We start from the raw sequence: 7,046 nt of genomic DNA, 5'->3' as shown, positions 1-7,046 counted from the left end.
CCCTGCCGCCACCGCACCGAGGGGCAGGGCTACAGCAACCAACAATGGGCTTGTCTGTCACTCTGAGCTCCCTGGGGACAGGACTGCCATGATGTTGTGCCCATCTGACACTCTGAGTACTCCTCCTGGGGCAGGGCCACCATAATGTTGTGCCTGTCTGTCACTGTGAGCCCCCCACAACGCACCGAGGTGGCAGGGCCACCACAACTGACAATGGGCTTGTCAGACACTCTGAGCTCCCTGGGGGCAGGGCTGCTATGATGTTGTGCCCATCTGACACTCTGAGAGCCCCCTGGGTCAGGGCTGCCATGATGTTGTACCTGTGTGACACCGTGAGTGCCCCCCTGGGGCAGGGCCACCCGATGTTGTTCCAGTCTGACCCTTGAGCCCCCACACTGTACCGAGGGGCAGGGCCGCCGTGATGGACAACAGACCTGTCTGACCCTGTGAGGCTTCAGGGTCTGGCCACTGGGCAGAATGACTGAAAAAAGGGGGCTGGCTTTATGCCACAAACCCCAGATTAGTCTTCCCATTTGTGTCTTTGTGGCTTGTTGCCCGGAAGAACAATTAAAATCTGGGTGTTGGAAAAAGGGAGAGCTGGCTTCATGCCACGAATCCCAGATTTGATTTCCCCTTTTGGGTCTTCATGGCCCAGGCTCTGGGAAGAGTGAAAAAGGTATGGGTGCTGAGAAAAGGGCATTGGCTTCATGCCACAAACCCCAGATTTGAATCTTCCCATTTGGGTCTTCATGGCCCAGGTGCAAGGCGGAACACGAAAAATATGGATGCCAGCAAAAGGGGTACTGGCTTCATTCCGCAAAACCCATATTTGAGTCTTCCCATTTAGGTCTTCATGGCCCAAGCATTGGGAAGAGTAATTACAAATATGGGTGCTGGCAAAAGGGGAAACTGGCTTCATGCCAAAAAACACCAGATTTGAGTCTTCCCATTTGGGTCCTCATGGCCCAGGCTCTGGGAAGAATAATTACAAATATGGGTGCTGGCAAAAGGGGAAACTGGCTTCATGCCACAAACCCTATATTTGCGTCTTCCCATTTGGGCCTTCATGGCCCAAGCACTGGGAAGGACAATGATGAAATGTGTCGTGGCAAAAGGGGGTACTGGCTTCATGCCACAAACCCCAGATTTGAGTCTTCCCATTTGCGTCTTCATGGCCTAGGCACTGGGAAGAAGAATAATGACATGTGTCCTGGTAAAAGGGGGTACTGGCTTCATGCCATAAACCCCAGATTTGAGCCTTCCCATTTAGGTCTTCATGGCCCAGGCTCTGGGAAGAATAATTACAAATATGGGTGCTGGCAAAAGGGGAAACTGGCTTCATGCCACAAACCCCAGATTTGAGTCTTCCCATTTGGGCCTTCATGGCCCAGGCACTGGGAAGGACAATGATGACATGTCGTGGCAAAAGGGGGTACTGGCTTCATGCCACAAACCCCAGATTTGAGTCTTCCCATTTGGGTCTTCATGGCCTAGGCACTGGGAAGAAGAATAATGACGTGTCCTGGCAAAAGGGGGTACTGGCTTCATGCCACAAACCCCAGATATGAGTCTTCCCATTTAGGTCTTCATGGCCCAGGCATTGGGAAGAGTAATTACAAATATGGGTGCTGGCAAAAGGGGGTACTGGCTTCATGCCACAAACCCCAGATTTGAGTCTTCCCATTTGGGTCTTCATGGCCCAGGCGCTGGAAAGAAGAATAATGACATGTGTCCTGGCAACAGAGGGTACTAGCTTCATGCCACAAACCCCAGATTTGAGTCTTCCCATTGGGGTCTTCACGGCCCAGATGCTGGGAAGAGTAATTACAGATATGGGTGCTGGCAAAAGGGGAAACTGACTTCATACCACAAATCCTATGTTTGAGTCTTCCCATTTGGTTCTTCATGGCCCAGGTGCTGGGAAGAACAATAATGACATGTATCCTGGTAAAAGGGGGTACTGGCTTCATGCCACAAAGCCCAGATTTGAGTCTTCCCATTTGGGTCTTCACGGCCCATGTACTGGGAAGAGTAATTACAAATATGGGTGCTTGCAAAAGGGGAAACTGGCTTCATGCCACAAATCCTATATTTGAGTTTTCCCATTTGGGTCTTCATGGCCCAGGCACTGGGAAGAACAATAATGACATGTATCCTGGCCAAAGCGGGTGCTGGCTTTGTCAAAAAAAAACACCCCAGTTTGAGTGTTCTCATTTGGGTCTTCATAGTAATAATAATAATAATAATAATGATAGCATTTATTAAACACTTACTATGTGCAAAGCACTGTTCTAAGCACTGGGGGGGGGATACAAGGTGATCAAGTTGTCCCACTGTGGTGCCAGGGAAAATAGTGAAATTATGGATGCCGGCAAAAGGGGGAGACAGGCTTCGTGCCATTAACCCCCAGTTTGAGTTTTCCCATTTGAGTCTTCACGGCCCATGCACTGGAAACAACAAAAAAAATATGGCTGCCGGTAAAGGCGTAACCGGCTTCATGCCACGAACCCCAGATTTGTCTTCCAATTTGAGTCTTCATGGCCCAGTTGCCAGGAAAGGTGGATGCCGGCTTAAGTGGGGACCGGCTTCATGCCACAAACCCTAGATTTGAGTCTTCCCATTTGGGTCTTTGTGGCCCGGTCACCGGGAAGAACAAAAAAAATGAGTGCTGGCAAAAGAGGGTGTGCAATGCATCCCAGATCTTATTTCTCTATTGGGTCTTCATGGCCCAGGTACCTGGGGAGAGAAAAAATGTGGATATGAACCTTCCCATTTGGGACTTCATGGCCCTGGCACTGGAAACAACAATGAAGATAGAGGGGACTGGCCTCAGGCTACAAACCCCAGATCCGAGTCTTCCCGTTTGGGTTTTCGTGGCCTGGGCACCGGAGAAAAAAATTTAAAAATTTGAGGGCCGGCAAAAGGGGGTAGTGGCTTCATTCCGTGAACCCCAGGTTTGAGTCTTCCCATTTGGGTCTTCATGGCCTGTGCATGGGGGAGAACAATTAAAAAATTTGGGTGCCAGCAAAAGGAGGGTCTGGCTTCATGTCATGAACTCCAGATCTGAGCAGTTTCGTTTGGGTCTTTTAACGGCTGGGGCACCGGAACAAACAATAAAAATATGCCAGCAAAAGGGAGGTACTGGCTTTGTGCTGCGAACCCCAGATTTGACTCCATTATTGGGTCTTCGTGGCCCAGGTACCCGGGCGAGAGCGAAATATTGATGCCGGCAAAAGGGGGCGTGACTTCGTGCCATGAACCCCCGATGTGAGTCTTCCCATTTGGGTCTTCAAGGCCCAGGCACTGAGAAGAACAATAAAAACGAATGGTGGCAAAAGAGGGTGTGGTTTCATGAAATGAACCCCAGATTTGACTCCCTTTTGGGTCTTCGTGGCCCAGGCATTTGAACGCTTGATAATAACGAGGGTGCTGGCAAAACACGGGACTGGTTTCATGCCATGAACCCTATATTCAAGTCTGCACAGTTGGATCTTCATGACCCAGGCACAAAGACAACAGATAATGTGAGTGCTGGCAAAATGTGGCCCAGCTTCACACCGCGAACCCCAGATCTGAGCCTTCCCATTTGGGTCTTCGTCGCCCAGGCACAGGTAAGAACAATAATAACATGAGGGCTGGCAAAAGAGGGGCTGGCTTCATGCCATGAACCAAAGATTTGAGTTTTCCCATTTGGGTCTCTGTGGCCTCGGTGCCGGGAAGAACAATAGTAACACGAGCGCTAGCAAAATGCAGGGCTGACTTCATGCCACAAACCCTATATTTGAGTGTTCCTATTTTGGGTCTTCAAGGCTGAGGCGTCGAGAAGAATAAAAATGACGTGTGCCGGCAAAAGTGGGGACTGACTTCAGGCCATGACCCTCAGACTTCAGGCTTCCCATCTGGGTCTTTGTGGCCCAGGCACCGGCAAAAACAGTGAAATAGGAGTGTCAGTGAAAGGGGGCCGGCTTCATTCGCCGAACCCCAGATCTGAGTCTCCCCCTTTGGGCCTTCACGGTCCGGGTGCCGGGAAGAACGATAAAAGTATGGGTGCCAGCAAAAGTGGGGCCGGCTTCGTGCCACGAACCCCAGATGTAACTCTCCTAGTTGGGTCTTCACGGCCTGAGTTTCGGGCAGAGCGAGAAAAATTTTGGTGCCAGAAAAACAAGGGACTGGCTTTAGAACCTAGGGTAATTGATTCTCTCAGTTTGGGTTTTTGTGCCTGGGCTTTAGGGAGAGGGAAGACGGCTTTGGCTTTGTCACTTCGCCCTCGGTCGGACTTTACCCTCGGTATTGGGGCTCGGCCATATTTGAGGCCCAACGGGTCGAAGAGCTTCCCGCTCATTCGGACGACGATCACCGGAAGAGTTTCCACCTGTATCGTCCCCACCGGTCCACTCTACTATCTTTGTAGTGACCTGATGGACCATATTTCTCAGACTCTGGGCCTACCGAACAGGTTAGAAGCACCGTTACCTTGGGGCAGGGTACTTTTTATCTTTTCTTAAAACTTGGGTTTGGGCAGTGTTGCTGGGCAGGAAAAATTCAGGCCTGGGCATTGGAGGACCTGGGTTCTAATCCCATCTCTTCCTCTTGCCCGCTCTGAGATCTCTGGCGGGTCACTTAACATTGCCGTGCCTCGGTTTCTTAGCCTGTAACATGTTGATTCAATATCTGCACTTGGATTTGCTCCCTTTATTCACCCCTCCTTCAACCCCACAGCACTCGATTGCACTTCTGGTGCCCCGATGCTTCAACGGTTCTGGCCCGGCGAAGGAGCCACGAGGGTCTTCGGAGTCCTCCCTGACGACCAGAACCAGCAGCCCGACGTGGCGTGGGGACCGGCTTCGGGACGTACCTATCTGGGAGAAGACTTGAGGTGGTGGCAGGGACCCCGTGATACCCGTTATTTGGCCTTGCCCAGGCTGGAGCTGCCCTGGAATCAGCGACGAGGAAGAGGGAAACCCCAGAGAGATCCTTCCTCAGGAGGAACAAAACCCCAGCTGAAGTTCTTCTTGTCTTTTTCAGCCTGCACTTCAGGATGGTAGAAGTCTCAGGGGTAAGTTCTTCTGAGAAGCAGCATAGCCGCATGGCTCAGTGTAAAGAGCACGGGGCTTTGGAGTCCGAGGTCATGGGTTCAAATATTGGCTCCGCCAACTGTCAGCCGTGTGACTTTGGGCAAGTCACTTAACTTCTCTGTGCCTCAGTTACCTCATCTGTAAAATGGAGATTAAGACTGTGAGCCCCCCGTGGGACAACCTGCTCACCTTGTAACCTCCCCAGAGCTTAGAACAGTGCTTTGCACCTAGTAAGCGCTTAACAAATGCCATCATTGTTATTATTCTGGGGGAGTGGCAGTCTGAGTTCTGAATTCTTCAACAAGGCTCCCAAAGTGCTATGATAATTATCTAGAGAAGCAGCGTGGCTCAGTGGAAAGAGCACGAGTTTGGGAGTCAGAGGTCATGGGTTCTCATCCCGGTCCCACCGCTTGTCTTCTGCGTGACCTCGGCAAGTCACTTAACTTCTCTGGGCCTCTGTTCCCTCATCTGTTAAATGGGGATAAAGACTGAGCCCCGTGTGGGACAACCTGATTCCATTGTATCTACCCCAGCACTTAGAACAGTGCTCAGCACATAGTAAGTGCTTAACAAATGCCATTATTATTTAGTTCATATCTAGAATTTATTTATAGTAATGGCTGTATCCCTTTACAGACTGTGAGCTCACTGGGGGAAAGGAATGGGTCTACTAGTTCTGCTGTCTTGTACTCTCTCAAGTGCTTAGTCTCCAAAGTAAGTGCTCAATAAATGCCACTGATTGAGTTACTCTAGATCCAACAAACTTTGGATTTCCTACCAGAGAATTAGAGAGTCTAGACCTCAGCTCTCACTTTTGGCTCTTTCTAAAGAAGTTGGTTTTTAAAAAGTGTCCAATGATTAGTTGAGCCTATGTGCTACCGCATGATTGGATTCCTCCCGCATCCCTTTACTGAACCGATCTCAGTCCACGATGGGCATCTGTGTGCAGAGTGTTGTACTGAGCACCGGGGAAGGTATAATGCGGCCGACAGACACGGTCCCTGCCCAGGACGAGTTGATGATTTTCTGTATATCTGCAGCCCCATCAGGTACCGGACAGTCTCTAAATCTCTCTCTCGCCTTTTCTGTAGATGCAGGGTTCAATCGTGACTCCCAGAATGACGGAGGAGAAACCGACAGGTCTGTGGGATTCTTCCGGCTGTGCGTCAGGCCCAGAGCAAGCCACCGTTTTCAGCAGAGGATCTGGTGTAAGAGAATTATTTTTTCCCCGTAAATTCAAATCCCCTCCGGGAGACGGTTTCTCTCGGGACGGCATGGCCGGCGACCCCCGGGCCGAGATAGGAGGGGTCGGAGAAGACCTCCGGAGGAGGAGGACTCCCCGGCGATCCGAGGTGTGAATTGTGTGGGTGAGGGAATTTTGGGCCGATTCCAAATCAAGGCTTTCACCTCTGCCTTGGGTCTTCGTCTTCAAAATCTGCGTAGAGGTCATTTTTACCCTCCAGCTTGAGAGCGGGCCCGGACGTCCCCGCTTCCGGGAAGAACGAGGGGAAGAGGCGGCCGAGAGAGAGAGAGAACCCCCGTGTCCGGCGGTGGGGTCGTGCGACTGTGTCTGCCTCTGTGGCCAGAGGCCATCTCTGCAGCCCCATATTGCAGGGGGGCCGTAGAGGTGGCACAGTGAGGGGGAGTGGGAGGACGGGGTAGGAATAGGTGGGATTGTGGGCCTGAACTCCCTACAGCACTGCCACTAAGTGCCCCCTGATCCTCCTGAGGGACAGTGGGGGACAGGGGGGACAGTGGCAGTCACGGGGAGGGATGGGCAGGGAGGCAGGCAATGCTTGGGGACTCTTTCTCCCCGCACACCCCTCCCCCTGCCCCCGTGCCCTTTCCCTCCTTTGACTTCATCTCCTCTCAGTACTCCCACACCGGCCCCCACCGAAATAAAGCCAGTGATAGATAGAGCAGCGACTCCACAATCGTGGACCGCGGGCCCACGGCCCACCAGCTGGACTG

General features: G+C 51.7%; 1 pseudogene; it reads left to right on the top strand.

The window, feature by feature from the left end:
* The first annotated feature begins 3,254 nt into the window (after positions 1–3,254).
* LOC119932066 lies at positions 3,255–6,795 on the top strand (annotated as a pseudogene).
* Positions 6,796–7,046: the final 251 nt, after the last annotated feature.

The sequence above is a fragment of the Tachyglossus aculeatus genome, chromosome 9 (genome assembly GCF_015852505.1).
Source record: "Tachyglossus aculeatus isolate mTacAcu1 chromosome 9, mTacAcu1.pri, whole genome shotgun sequence".
NCBI lineage: Eukaryota > Metazoa > Chordata > Mammalia > Monotremata > Tachyglossidae > Tachyglossus > Tachyglossus aculeatus.
The sequence above is the reverse complement of the archived record's forward strand: the minus strand, read 5'-3'. Positions and strand labels throughout refer to the sequence as shown.